General features: G+C 39.7%; 1 long non-coding RNA gene across 1 annotated transcript; it reads left to right on the top strand.

Annotated features, from left to right (window-relative positions):
* Nucleotides 1-2,913: 2,913 nt before the first annotated feature.
* Nucleotides 2,914-4,769, top strand: LOC108956569. The gene is made up of 3 exons (XR_001982812.2): nt 2,914-3,263; nt 3,351-3,403; nt 3,619-4,769. It is a non-coding gene; the product is annotated as an uncharacterized LOC108956569 (long non-coding RNA).
* The last annotated feature ends 10,883 nt before the right edge of the window (nt 4,770-15,652 follow it).

The raw sequence follows: 15,652 nt of genomic DNA, 5'->3' as shown, positions 1-15,652 counted from the left end.
ATATTTCGAAATTTGAATGCATTTTTATAAAGGTTGCTATTGTTGTTAGAAAGAAAATCAAAATCTAATAACTAAACGTGTGGAAAGTAAAACACACTTATATTCTAGCTGCCGATGAGGCTCACCCTCACTAGGCCACCGTGAGGGCAGCAAAGGTCTAAGTGAGGCCGAGCTCGCCTAGCCGCCGATTAGGCTCGGCTTGCAATGCTTGGCCTTGCTAGGGGTTGGTGATGTTCCAATGAGGTTGCCGGCCCTCGTCTAGCCGGTCGATGGCAACCGACCAAAGAGGAAGAAGGACATGAAGAAAAAGGAAAAAAGAAAAGAAAAAGAGAGAAAAATATAATAACATTATTAAAAAACTAAAAAAATTATATATCACAAAAGAATTTAAACTCTTACCAAATGCATTTCTATACCAGAAATAAAATTTTTGGACAGAAACTCTTACTAAATGTCTTCAAATACTCAAAAACTCGTTTAAGGAACAAAAAAAAAAATCATTCCTAAGAAAAAGTTGTTCCTAAAAACAAAATGGTTACCAAACAAATCCCAAGTCGTTGAGAATATTTGGAGAAGACAAAAGATTGAGTCTTTTAGAAATCCTCTTTACCTTATGTATTGGTATAGATATTTAAAGAAAATCACCAAACTACTTCACATTTAGATTTTCTTGAGTGCCATTACTTCTTAAATATTCATCAACTTGTTTCATCTCCTCATTATTAGATTTCTTATAATACCCTATGTTTTTTTTTTTTTTTGGGTGAAATTATAATACCCTATATTTTTTTCTTTTTAATCATAAGCCATCTATTATTGTAACTACTAATCTTCTTTCTCTACATAGCTATTTAATTACGAGCAATTTAGTTCATATGTATAAAACCATTTTAACAAAGCATAACTATTTATTTTAAGCGATACAAATGATCATTTTTTAGAAAAACATTTTCTGAATCATCTATTTTTCATGAAACAAATAGAAAGTTTAAATTAATTAACAGTGAGCTATGATGTTAATTGCAATAACATGATTGATTTGATCTAAATTATTAGCAAATACTCCAAGGCATCTAGCTAAAGCAATACCATCAGAGAATCGCGCTTCTTCTCGATCCATTTCTTGTGTTTGTCTTCCTCTTGCTTCCTGATTTCACCCGCTAAAGACGGTGGTGGAACCGCCTCTACCGGAGGAGTATTGGTGGAGAGAGGTGCTATAGATGCTAGGTTAACTGTAACAGTTGAATTTTCCTCGTTCGTGTTATCAACAACTGCTTGGTGAGTTGTCAATGCAGGGAATCTTATGGCTCTCAGAGCTCCAGCATGTACTAACAGTTCTCTCAATTCAATAACTTTGAAATCCTTTGGAAAAGATTCCACTATATCCATAGTAGAGAAGCCATTTTTATTCACTGTGTTCACATCCACTTCGCTTCTTTGAAGCAGATATTTCACTATCCGCACAAAAGGATGAGCTTCTTATTAATTATAAAAGAAACAACAAGCAAATATATTTCCTATAAGTTACTTCAATCGATAAATCTACCGAAGTTTGAATGCAGAAAGCTTGAGTCTATAGAAAAATGAGAATGAGCCGGATTTTATTTGCACAAAACATTCAATTGGAATGCAATATCTAATGTCATCACAATTTCGAAGCAATTCGAAGCAAAAAGGATTACCTCTATTTGCTTGTTTGCTGCGGCCAAATGCAAAATGGTATTACCCTCATCATCTTGAGCTTTCACCAAATCACCATCTCTCACAGTCTCCACTAGGGCTTTCAGAGCCTCCAAACGATTATGACTCACTCCTAGATGAAGAGCGGTTTGGCCGTGGCTTAGCCTATGCTCAGCCGCCTCCGGTCTCGCCTTCACCAGCTCTATCACGATGTTGCTTCGGCCCTTCATCATGGCTAGATGAAGGGGGGTCCACCCATCTTCGTCATGGACAAGGCATGTAAGGGGGTATGATTATAACAATTCCCTCGCTATTTTGACGTATCCGTTCGCAGATGCTCAATGAAGAGGTGTACGTCCCTGCAAAAGTGAAGTGCTTAGCTATGGAGCATTTTTATCGAGGGACACGTTCATATGATTTATATATATATCGCATTTTCAAATCAAATAGATCAAGCTACTCAAATTTACTGATGTCTAGAATATCTTTCAGGCTGAATTAACCTAGAAATCTGTGACTTAATTTCTGTCAGAGTTTTCTTTATCTTTTTTTGAACTGCTACTGTAATATGCAGTCGAAAAGTGAAAAAGTCGCAGAAGCTTCACGCGGAGTTGACTCTTGTTATTGATAATCTTAACCGTTGGTTTGTGCTACGCGGATCATCGTACTAATTATTTAACGGCTGCGATGCAAGAAATGCCGACAAGCTACCAGTTCATTAAAGAGAGAATATTGCTTACCTTGGAAGGATCAAGCCATTTGTGCTTCGATCCATTCACGGATCGACACCTGTCCAGCGGTCTCTCTCTTCTCTCCATCTTATTTTCTCCTCTTCCTCGTACTTTCCTGCAGTGCTGAACGCATTAATGGCACTTCCTCTCTCCTCCTTTCGAAGAATGAACGACACCCCCGCGCTGCAGCTTCCCTTCCCTCCTTTCTTTCCTTCTCAATTCAAAAATTTTGGGTAAGAGTTCGCAACTCTCTAGGTTGCGACGTTGCGTTACTTCTCCGACCGGCTGCGGGGCTGGGTCATCTCCGCTCTCTGGCCCAAAGCACGTTGCTCCGGCGCTGGCTCATCTTCCCTCTTTGCCCCAAAGCTCGTTGCTTCTTCGGCTTGCGTCGTTGTGTTCCTTCTCCGCTCTGCTTCCCTGCGCAAGACGGCGAGGAATGTTGTTGCTGTAAGTCGCAGACTCCAAAAGTTCACTTGGTGTTCTTTCAAAGGTGCTTAATTTATCTTATGGTGTTGGTTTTATATGAAAGCATGTGCAAGATATTCCTAGAATATCTGATTAAGATTAGGTTGACTTTGGGGTCATGCTTTGCAGGGTTGACATCCTATGATTAGGGGAACTTACTACGCTCTGCCCTTCTTTGTTTTTTGTTCATGGTTATGTAGACAGGCTGAAGCCCATCTTGCCCTATTGATTTAATCAGTAAACTAGAATTCGTCCCTGTGATCTTTTGTGGTCAGCCACGCTTTGTTCATTCTGCAATTCTTTGATAGAACGCTGCTGAAATCACTTCAAGTCGCCACAAACAGGTGATAGCTAGCGGCACCCCGTCACAATATGGCATGTTACCAGGTTGATAAATGAACGCAAAAAGCTCTTGCCAATACTTTTATATCATCTGTTCTTCAATGACATGTCTATTTTCTGATATTGAAACAGTAACAAGGTATTCAGCCAGTGAAAGCGAGTAAAGTCATCTTCATATTGAAATGGTACAGTTTGAAAGGTGGCAAGATTTTCCTGAGCAACATCTTTATATCATTTGTCACAGTAGATGCTCGATTAGTTGCCAATGCTAGATCAGTAGCAGACTAAATTACTTGAGCTAAAGTGAAAATAGTTTTGTCTTGTCATGCATCATATCTTGAGTTAAATCTCTTGAATTTCGATTAAAATGGCTTATTGACTCCCCTGAATAACCTAACAGGCTTGCTGAGAAGGAGAGTGGAAGCAGCTGGAGGAAGGGTCATAGATTGGAATGGATCCCGTGTCCTAGGCGTGCTTGCTACATTGAGGTCAATGGGTATGTGGGACTGAACTTGATGATGAAGATCAAATTAGTGAGCGAACTTCTAAAATTCTTGCCGCGCATCATGCCAACTCCTTGGACTGGATACGTGGAGGGTCAAAGGGGATAGAAGGCGTGGTAAAGGCTCTGGTAGGAAGTGTGGTCTTTTGGGAAATAACTTCACAGTTGCATTGATGGTGCAACTACGGGATCCTTTGCGGAATTATGAACCGGTCGGTGCACCAATGCTTGCGCTAATTCAGGTCGAGAGAGTGTTTGTTCCACCAAAGCCAAGGATTTACCTCAAGGTTTCTGAAGTAAAATATGAGGATGAAGAGGATGAGTCAGCCGAGTCCATAAAGAAGGAAGAAATTAAGGAGGGGACAGAAGAAAAAAATCTGAGGTGGAAGAAATTCCCCAGTATAACATTTCTGAAGTCCATGTTGCTGGTCTCAAGACTGATCCTGGGAAGAGAAAGGTCTGGGGAAGTTCAAACCAGCAACAATCTGGTTCCCGTTGGTTGCTCGCTAATGGAATGGGGAAGAGCAATAAGCATCCGTTCCTGAAGTCAAAGACTGCTTCTTCTAAATCTACTGCCCCAGCAACAACTAAGGCACAGCCTGGTGACACACTGTGGAGCATCTCATCCCGTGTTCATGGAACTGGTGCTAAATGGAAGGAATTGGCAGCTCTTAACCCACACATACGCAATCCCAAAATTATTCTCCCAAATGAAACCGTCAGGTTGTGTTAAGTTGGGGTTGTGAAACAGATCTTCTTGAAAGAGGCTAGGTTTGCCAAGCTGGGTTGAGTGAAGTTTATGAGTTACATTAGTTGTGGGCTTGCTGATCGAAACCACACATTGTGGTTGTCTAAGAAAGATGAAAGTGCTGGCTCCTGCCTTTGAGAACTCTCTTACCTTCCCAATTGTTATGGACTGATTGTCACCAGTCTAAGGTACAAAAGATCTGTCTATGCAATTGTTTTCATCTCTCTTCTTCCATCCCCTGTAATCAGTTTGCATATGAACAGTAATTTTTTGTGTTTTGTTTGGGATGATACGCTACCAATCCTTTGTCTTGTGATTAGGAACAACAGATCGGTCCATGAGATTTAGGTTCCATTTTTACCTTGTCCCTCCTCTACTTGTCTAGATAAAGAAGAAAAGATCGTTTGGCAAGCAGTTATAATATCAGAGCTTGAATGTTGTTTTAGAAGAATCACACGTTCTGGTATGTGAACATTACACATGAAACTAGCGCTGCTTTGATTCCGACCTTTGAGGGAGGATCAGCTTGTACGGCCTGCGAATAATAATGGAGTGTTTTCTGTGAAATTTGTGTATCTCTTCCTTAAAATTAGGCAGGAAAGATTGTGTGAGAAGTTCGTGTAAATGGTGTGACTGCATCATGGTTTGGTGCCATGGGGTTGAAATTGATCAGCCAGAGAGGCTCACTAGCTTTGATCAGATGGCTTTTGGACATCTACCAGCAATGGAGATGAATATGAAGTATAAAAGAAGTGTCGATGCTTTTGAGGTAGATGGGTTCGGTTGTTTGGTGTAATTGGAAAGAAATAGGTGAAGCTGTGTGGGACAAATCATAGAATGGCTCAATCTATGCTAGTAAGTATCAGGTCAGACTGAGATTAGATCCTTGAAGGAAGATTTGTCTGACCATTCGGAGGATAAAAAACAAGAAAACTCCCAATGTTGCTTTTGCCTACTAATTCCCGGCATACATAGGAGTAGATCAGATTACTTTGTGGCCAGGCCTTCCCAGTCTCTTTGGAAAGATTTGGCTATTCCGGCAAGACATCTGTGATGAGGAGAACTCGAGAATAATGCGAGATGGACTCTGCGATTGGTTTAGTAGTCTCATTAAATCGTTTGCACAACTAGCAGTACTCAGAATGAACTTATGACATAGGGATTGAGTTAGAAAGAACACAGGCATCAAGACTATGCAGTAATCCTTTGTCCCATCAGATGAATACACTAGATCTTGATATTGCCCCTAGATCTGTATCAACTCACACACACTGATATCCACTTCTTGAGCTTTTGCGGATCTTTCACATTCTGGAGGACGATTGCAAGGAATCGAACGGTGTGAACTAGAAAACAATGTTTACAATGGCAGACCAAACAGTCAAGTAGCGCCTAATCACCATGATCGTCCCCCAATCTGCGGAGTACCAAACCTCTGTGGTCGGGCTCCCATCTTTAGGTTCCCTCTGTACGAACGAGATGCCTGTCATGGAATAGACGTAAGTCAGCCCCATGAAAGTGATGGTCATCCACATTGTGGCCGTCAGAATCCACATCAGAACCTTCTTCCCCAAGGGAAAGCCACTCATGAGCAAGAAGATCGTGCTAAGGGATGCAAGAAAAGAGACGGTGTTGCATGTCCAAAAAAATGGGGAAGCCTCTGGATTGTTTGCAGCCATTATCGATGTTCCCGCGTAGTAATAGATGGTGCCGTTTTGGTATTTCTGATCGTCGTTCCACAAGCCGTCGGGAGGGCTAAGGCTGGCTTGGTAAGCCATGGCTCTGATCACAATGGCAATTATCTGTCGTGACGTGAAAGGAAGTTCCAAAATTGCGAATGAAGAAATAATGTTTCACCTATATTTGAAAATACGAAGATCGTTGAGTCAAAGTTAGTCATTTCAACAAATATACAAATTCAATTGGTGGCTTTTCCTATATTTATTGAAAAAAAAAAAAACAAGAAAATTGTGGCAAGCTTTCTACAGAAATAGAGGTCATGGATTAAATTACGAAAAAAACTAAGTGTATGGATATACACATATATGAGAAAAAAAAAAATGAAGATATTTCAAAATTTGAACTTCTTTTTATAAAGGTTGCTATTGTTGTTAGAAAGAAAATCAAAATCTAATAACTAAATGTGTGGAAAATAAAACACTCTTACTTGTATATGTATTTGTCCATTGATACAATATATATCTAACGAAAGTTGAGACTATTTGGAGAAGAGAAAAGATTGAGTTGCTTAAAAATCCTCTTTACTTTATGTATTAACACACATATTTAAAGAAAATCACCCAACCGCTTCACATTTAGATTTCTAAATTCCCATTAATTTCTTAAATAATCATCCACTCATTTCATTTCTTCTCAATATTAGATTTCTTATATTACCCTCAGTTTTTTTTTTTTTTTTTTTTTTTAATAATAAGCCATCTATTAATATAATCAAGCTCCCCTTCTTTCGTACATAACTATTTAATTATGAGCACACATACTACATGTGTGGAAAACATTTTTGAGAAAGCATAATTATTTATTTTAAGCGATATAAGTGATTAGTTTTAGGAAAAAAACATTTTCTGAATCATCCATGTTTTATGAAACAAATAGAGAGTTTAAATTAACCAGTTGTGAGCTATAATGTTAATTGCAATAGCATGACTAATCTAATCTAACTTATCAGCAAATGCTACTCCAAGACATCTAGTTAAAGCATTACCATAAGAGAATTATGCTTCTCCATGATCCATTTCTCGTGTTTATCTTCCTTTTGCTTCCTAATTTCACCCGAGAAAGACAAGTGGTGGAACCGCCTCACTCGGAGGAGGTGCTATATATATGATGTCAACTTCAACAGTTGAATTCTTCTCATTTGTGTTATCAACAACCGCTTGGTGAGTTGTTGATGCAGAAAATCTTACGGCTCGCAAAGCTCCAGCGTGTACTAACAGTTCTCTCAATTCAATTACTTTGAAATCCTTTGGAAAATGTTCCACTATATTCATAGCAGAGAATCCATTTCTATTCATTGTGTTCACATCCACTTCACTTCTTTGAAGCAGATATTTCACTGTCTGTACAAAAAGATGGGCCTCTTATAAATTATAAAAGAAACAAGAAACAAAGATATTTCCTGTAAGTTTCTTCAATCAATATATCCACTGAAGTTTGAATGTAGAAACCTTGGGTCTACGGAAAAATGAGAATGAGCCAAATTTTATCTTCACAAAATGTTCAAATGGAATGCGATTATGATGTCATTGCAATTTCGAAGCAATTCAAAGCAAAAAGGATTACCTCAATTTGCTTGTTTGCAGCAGCCAAATGCAAAATGGTATTACCCTCATCATCTTGAGCATTCACCAAATCCCCATCTGTCACCATCTCCACTAGGACTTTCAGAGTCTCCAAACGATTATGCTTCACTCCCAGATGGAGAGCCGTTTCGCCGTGACTCAGCCTGTGCTTGGCCGCCTCCGGTCACACCTTGACTAGCTCTATCACGATGTTAATTCAGCCCTTCATCATGGCCAGATGAAGTGCAGTCCTTCCATCTTTGGCATGGACAAGGCATGCAAGGGGGTTCAATTGTAACAATTCCCTCACTATTTCTACGTATCCGTTCGTAGACACCAAGTGAAGAGGCGTACATCCCTGCAAAAGAAAGGTACTTAGCTAGGAGCATTCTTATTGAGGGAGACGTTCACATTATATATTATATATTGTATTATATATTTTATATATATGTCAGACCGAGCTACTCAAATTCACCGTTGTCTATAAGATCTTTCAGGCTAAATTAACCTAGAAATCTATGACTTGATTTCTATTTGAATTTTGTTAATTTCCGTCATATATGATGGGTTTGATTTCTCACATATCATGGAAACAGGAAAACAAAATGCGATAGTACATGTACAAAATCTTATTTGACAAGCAAGATTATCTGATCTATGTAGAGATATTCCATCGAACTATAGTCAATAAATTATGTTGCACATGGCTAAAAGCCTAAAGCTTGCAAAAACCGAATCAAAACAGTTGCCGTTCCATCGATTATCTGGTTCGCGAGGATGGCTGGGTGTAGTTTGATCTGACAAAAGGATATCAAACAAACACAACCAAGGTTTTCGCTTTGACATACCTGCGAGTCCAACTCCATGGCCAAATCCTTTTTATGAGCCAAAAGAGCCTTGGTAAAGTGTACATGACCGAGCATGCAGGCCACATGCAATGGTGTCTCGTCAAAGCAAGTGACCGAAGCCCGAGCCAGGATGAGTCGGTCTTCTTGCGGCAACTAAGCTAACAACTCGGCGCACCCGCCAAGCGACGCTTCATAGAGCCTCCTCTCTTGGTGTCTTCTTTCAAATGCTAAGGAAGCTTGTTGATGTGATGGCAGAGACAGCGACCTTCTTCTCGGGCTTGCAATCGATGGCATTGTTCCCAGCTTGTGGGTGAACTCAAAATCGCTCGGGTTAATCCCTTGAAGTGATTCTGCTCCTCTCGTGAGGTACACGATCTCTCTTTTTCTTTCACTAGACTTCTCTTGGAGTTGGAATGTCAAAGGTTGAGATTGTTAACTATATATAAGATGATAAAACATGAGTCTTATGTAAGCATTTACATATTGGCAAGAGCAGAGCGGTGATACAAACATGGGGATAAGTACACTAAAAATCACAAAAGTTATGTACGATGCTTGCACGGCCTGCGAATAATAATGGACTGTTTTCTGTGAAGTCTGTGTATCACTTCCTTAAAATTAGGCAGGGAAGATAGTGTAGGAAGTTCATGTAAATGGTGTGACTGCATTATGGTTTGGTGCCATGAGGTTGAAATTAATCTGACAGAGAGGCTCACTAGCTTTGATCAGATGGCTTTTGGACATCTATCAGCATTGGAGAAGAATATGAAGGAAGCATAAAAGAAGTGTGGATGCTTTTGAGGAAGGTGGGTGAGGTTGTTTGGTGTGATTGGAAAGAGAATGGTGAAGCTGTGTGAGACAAATCATAGAATGGCCCAATGTTGCTTTTACCTACTAATTTGCGGCATACATAGGAGTAGATCAGATTACTTTGTGGGCAGGCCTTCCCATTCTCTTTAGAAAGATCCGGCTACATGGGCGAGACATCTCTGATGAGGAGAGCTCGAGAATAATGCGAGATGGACTCTGCGTTTGGTTTGGTAGTCACATTAAATCGTTTGCACAAGTAGCGGTACTCAGAATGATCTTATGACATAGGGATTAAGTTAGAACGAACATAGGCATCGAGAATATGCAGTAATCCTTTGTCCCACCAGATGAATACACTAGATCTTGCTATTGCCCCTAGATCTGGACCAACTCACACGCCCTGATATCCACTTCTTGAGCTTTTGCGGATCTTTCACATTCCGGAAGACGAATGCAAGGAATCGAACAGTGTGAACTAGAAAAACAATGGCTACAATGCCGACCCAAACAAACAAGGAGTACATAACCACTGTAATCGACCCCCCATCCTCGGAGTACCATTCCTCTGTGAACGGGCTCACATGTTTAGGTTCCCTGTGTACGAACGAGATGGCCATCATGGATTCGAGATAAGTCATTGCCATGAAAGTGATGGTCACCCACATTGTGCCCGTCAGAACCCTCATCAAAACCTTCTTCCCCAAGGGCAAGCCACTCATGAGCAAGAAGATCGTGCTAAGGGATGCAAGAAAAGAGACGGTGTTGCATAGCCAGAACAATGGGTAACCCTCTGGATTGTTTGCCGCCAGTATCGATGTTCCTGCGTAGTATAAGATGGTGCCTTTGTCGTCTTTCTGATCGTTGTCCCACAGGCCACAGGGAGGGCTAAGGCCGGCTTGGTACGCCATGGCTGCAATCACGGTGGCAATTATCTGCTGTGACATGAAAGAAAGTTTTTAAATTGCGAATGAAGAAAGTTTTTAAATTGCGAATGAAGAAAGTGTTTCACCTATATTTGAAAATATGAAGATCATCGAGTCAAAGTTAGTCCTTTCAACAAATACACAAATTCAATTGATGGCTTTTCCTATTGTTATCGAAATACAAGGAAATTGTGGTGAGCTCTCTACGTAAATAGAGGTCGTGGATTAAATTATGAAAAAACTAAGTGTATGAATATACGCATATATGAAGAAAAAAATGTAGATATTTCGAAGTTTGAACGTTTTTTTATGATGGTTGCTGTTGTTGTTAGAAAGAAAATCAAAATCTAATAACTAAATGTGTGGAAAATAAAACACACTTATATTCTCGCCGTTGGCAAGGCTCACCCTCGTTGGGCCGCTGGCAAGGCTCGCGTCGCCTAGCCATGGGCGAGGCCAAGCTCGCCCAACTAAGGCGAGGCCAAGCCTCGTTGAGCCACCGAGGAGGCTCGACTGGCAAGGCTCGGCCTTACCATGGGCTGGTGACACTCTGAAGAGGTTGCTGGCCCTCGTTTGGCCAATTGTCGGCAAGAAGAAGAAGGAGAAAAAGAAAAGGAAAAAAGAAAAAAAGAAAAAAAGAAGAAGAGGAAAATATAAAATACTTATTCAAACGCATTTCTATTATGAGAATATAAATTTTGGATAGTTACAAGATGCCTTTAAAAACTGTCTGGGGAACAAAATAAAATAAAAATCATTTTTAAGCAGAAATTGTTCCCGGGAAGATAATGGTTACCAAACAGACCCCGAGTCATTGAGAATATTTGGAGAAGACAAAAGACGAGTTTTTTAGAAATCCTCTTTACTTTATGTAATAGTATAGATATTTAAAGAAAATCACCCAATTGCTTCACATTTAGATTAAGTACCATTACTTTCTTAAATATTCATCAACTTGCTTCGTCTCTTCTCACTATTGGATTTCTTATATTACCCTCTATTTTTTTTTTTAAATTGTAAGCCATCTATTATTGTAACTATTGATCTTCTTTTTGTACATAGCTATTTAATTATGAGCAATTTAGTACATACGTAGAAAACATTTATAAGAAAGCATAACTATTTACTTTAAGCGATACAAATGATTATTTTTATGAAAATATTTTCTGAATCATCCATTTTTCATAAAACAAATAGAGATTTTAAATTAACTAGCTGTGAGCTATGATGTTAATTGTAATAACATAACCGGTCTAATCTAAGTTTTTAGCAAATGCTACTCCAAGACATCTAGCTAAAGCATTACCATCAGAGAATTGCGCTTCTTCTTGATCTATTTCTCGTGTTTGTCTCCCTTCTGCTTCTTGATTTTACTAGAGAAAGATGGTGGCGGAACCGCCTTTACTGGAGGAGTATTGGTGGAGGGAAGTGCTACAGATGCTAGGTCAACTACAACAGTTGAATTCTCCTCATTTCTATTATCAACAACTGCTTGGTGAGTTGTCGATGTAGGGAATCTTATGGCTCTTAGAGCTCCAGCATGTACTAACAGTTCTCTCAATTCAATGACTTTGAAATCCTTTGGAAAATATTCCACTATATCCAGAGCAGAGAAGCCATTTTTATTCATTGTGTTCATATCCACTTCGCTTCTTTGAAGCAGATATTTCACTGTTTGCACAAAAAGATGAGCTTCTTATCTATTATAGAAGAAACAACAAACAAAGATATCTCCCGTAAGTTACTTCAATCAATAAATCAAGTTTGAATGCAGAAAGCTTGAGTCTATAGAAAAATGAGAATGAGCCAGATTTTATCTGCACAAAATGTTTAATTGGAATGCGATATCTAAGGTCGTCACAATTTTGAAGCAATTAGAAGCAAAAAGGGTTACCTCTATTTGCTTGTTTGCTGTGGCCAAATGCAAAATGGTATTACCCTCATCATCTTGAGCTTTCACCAAATCACCATCTCTCACCGTCTCCACTAGGACTTTCAGAGCCTCCAAACGATTATGACTCACTCCTAGATGGAGAGCGGTTTGGCCGTGTCTCAACCTATGCTCAGCTGCCTCCGGTCTCGCCTTCACCAGCTCTATCACGATGTTGCTTCAGCCCTTCATTGTGGCTAGATGAAGTGGGGTCCACCCATCTTCGTCATGGACAAGGCATGCAAGGGGTTCTGATTGTAACAATTCCCTCGCTATTTCGACGTATCCATTTGCAAATGCCCAGTGAAGAGGTGTATGTCCCTGCAAAAGTGAAGTGCTTAGCTATGGAGCATTCTTATTGAGGGACACGTTCATATGATTTATATATATCGCATTTTCGAATTAAATAGACCAAGATACTCAAATTCACTGATGTTTGTAAGATCTTTCAGGCTGAATTAACTTGGAAATCTATGACTTGATTTATGTCTGAATTTTGTTAATTTCCTTGAGATATATGATGGGTTTGATTTCTCATAGATCATGAAAACTGGAAAACAAAATGCTACATTACATGTGCAAAATCTAATTTGACAAGCAAGATAGTCTGATTTATGTAGAGATATTCCATGGAAATATAGTTTATAAATTACTTTACACATGGCTAAAAGCCTAAAACTTGCAAAAACCTAATCAAAAGAGTTGCGATTTCTCCGATTATCTGGTTCATGAGGATGACTGGGTTCAGTTTAATCTAACAAAAGGATATCAAACAACCGCAACCAAGGTTTTCGCTTCAACATACCTGCGAGTCCAACTCCATAGCCCAATCCCTTTTATGGGCCAAAAGATCCTGGGCAAACTGTACATGACCTTGCATACAGGCCACATGCAATGGTGTCTCGTCAAAGCAAGTGACAGAAGCCCGAGCTAGGATGAGTCGGTCTTCTTGCAGCAACTGAGCTAACGACTCGACGCACCCGTCATGCGACGCTTCATACAGCCTCCACTCTCGTTGTCTTCTTTCAAATGCTAAGGAAGCTTGTCGATGCGATGGCGGGGATGGCGACGTCCTTCTTGGGCTTGTGATCGATGGCATTGTTCCCAGCTTGGGTTGAACTCGAAGTCGCTGGAATTTATCATTTGAAGTGATTACACTCCTCTCACAAGTGGTGTTACGGTTTAAAAAAAAAAAGTGGTGTTACCGTAATATGCGGGGTTAAAAAGTCAAAAAGTCACATGATTCAGAAGATTCCCGCGCGGAGTTGACTTGTTGACTTCCTGTTCCTGTTCCTGGGCCATCGTACTCATTATTTAACGGCTACGATGGAAGAAATGCCAACAAGCTACCAGTTTATTAGGACGAAAGAACGAAGAAATTCGACCAGATTCGTTGAGCGGTGGAGATCAAAATTTGGTCCGCCCTTATTTGCATCCGAATGTTTGATGTAAATTTTCATCTTTATCACAATATTATAATTTTTTTCATATAATTTCTTTAATAATCGAGAGACACATACATGGAGACTTTTCTACCTGAATTCTAGTTAGGAAATACCCTTCAAGCTTATAAGTCGGTTTTTTTTTTTTCTTCGGGTCAGACCATAAATCAATTAAGGTGTGTTTATGTGACCTCAATCTTGAACGTGTCATACATAATTGGTAAGACTAGAATAAGAGATCTCTAGTTTCGAAACCCGAATCTCTCGATATTCCAGTTAACTATAGCAACCCTAAAAGAGTTAATAAATATTTTTGCACAATTTCTGAAAGACATGATTAGAGGCTGTTGGCATAGGTGACCTGAATCGAAGATCACTTGAGTGCATGAATTTGCCCGAGTATGCTTTCCATCTATAGAATGAAGCTAAACTTTCTTAAAATTTGACCAGATAGAAAATTAAATCTTTCTTAAAATAAGTTCTTTCATAATCCAAGACTCGAGCGCAAAGGCACGGTTCATTTTTGCTATTACCAACTATAAAAGTAGAGAAGCTCATTATAACTACTACCAATCGTAACCTCAATTATCAATGATTTAGTTTTGATGGAAGATCTCCTAATAACCTATTCGAAAAAGAGTAACATTGTGGAGCAGTTGAGCCTTTCTCTTTCTCATGGTCAAAGGATTAGATGAGTCTAAAGATGACTATTTCCCTTCGACGTGATTATCGAGCGTTCACCAATGTCTCTCTCAGCCTCATTAGATCTGGCAAACGCTCTCTAGTGTGTAAGCACCGAAAATCGCGCTCCTCTTGAATCCATTGAGAAAGTTCAGTGCTAAAGCAGTCCATTTTCTTCACTGGAAAAAGGTCGAGACTCTTCGATTTCGAGACTTCTTGCTCTACGTAGTTGCAGATGACAAAGACTCGAGAAGTTGCATTAGAATATGGTACTGTGCACAGGCTGTTGGCAGATGGATTTGGTGGGTTTTGAAGAGGGTCTTCAGCTTAGCCTCCGGCTTCCAGTCTTCCATAGTCAAGCCACCCTGCATATATAGGTGCTAAATTATGTAGTCATGTTTCAAATTCAGCTTAAAGAACTGTGAAGCCATTACTAATTAATTAAGATTTATCTACCCGGTATTCATCTTAGAGACCTCTTCGAAATGTGACTGACAAGCTCCTCTTCTGAGTCAAAATGCCTGCCGGATATCTTTCCCTGGCTATTCTGCATTTGGGCCGACAATCTGGAAAGAAGAACAGCATCCAATCAGGTAAGAATGTCTTCCCTGAATAACCACAAACCAATACTACAAAGATAGAAAACAGCGTATCCTAATGGCCACCGTCTGGCCGTTCTTGGCAGTGTCTAACGGGTTTGTGATTGTTTTCTATAGAGGCGATATGACCGACATCGATGAACACTCCCTGCAGAATACAAACTGGAGTAACCGACCTGTCGGGGAGAGATAAAAGCTTAGCTACTTAAGCACAAAGCTGTGCACTAAATTCATGAGATTATCCTGGCAGATCAGACTCTGAACTGTACCTGTAATCTTTCATTCCGTCACTGAAGGTACATAAATTGATGAAAGAGGATAAGGGAATGAGAATCCACATGCAAATGCAAGAAGATCAAAGTTCTGTGTTCTTCTATTGATTTAGTCCTTGGAAAGAATAGGTGAAAAGAACAAGAACGTATGTGATGGTCGGACTGGTTTGCGGACAATTTGATAAACTCCCTTGATTGCTCAAACTGTAGAAATCAGGGTCGACTCAGTTCGACGATGCAATTTACAAGTCTCGAAACAGAGACTTCTTACTTGGGGTATGACAATATCGGACTTAAGCTAAGCCAGGTCCAGATGACATATTAGAAGTGAGGGAAAAGAGAATGGAACTTCCCCGCCTCAATGATGTTGATCCTTC

Source organism: Eucalyptus grandis, chromosome 3 (genome assembly GCF_016545825.1).
Source record: "Eucalyptus grandis isolate ANBG69807.140 chromosome 3, ASM1654582v1, whole genome shotgun sequence".
Classification (NCBI taxonomy): Eukaryota; Viridiplantae; Streptophyta; class Magnoliopsida; order Myrtales; family Myrtaceae; genus Eucalyptus; species Eucalyptus grandis.
Note: the sequence above shows the minus strand (reverse complement) of the source record. Positions and strands in the feature narration are given on the sequence as shown.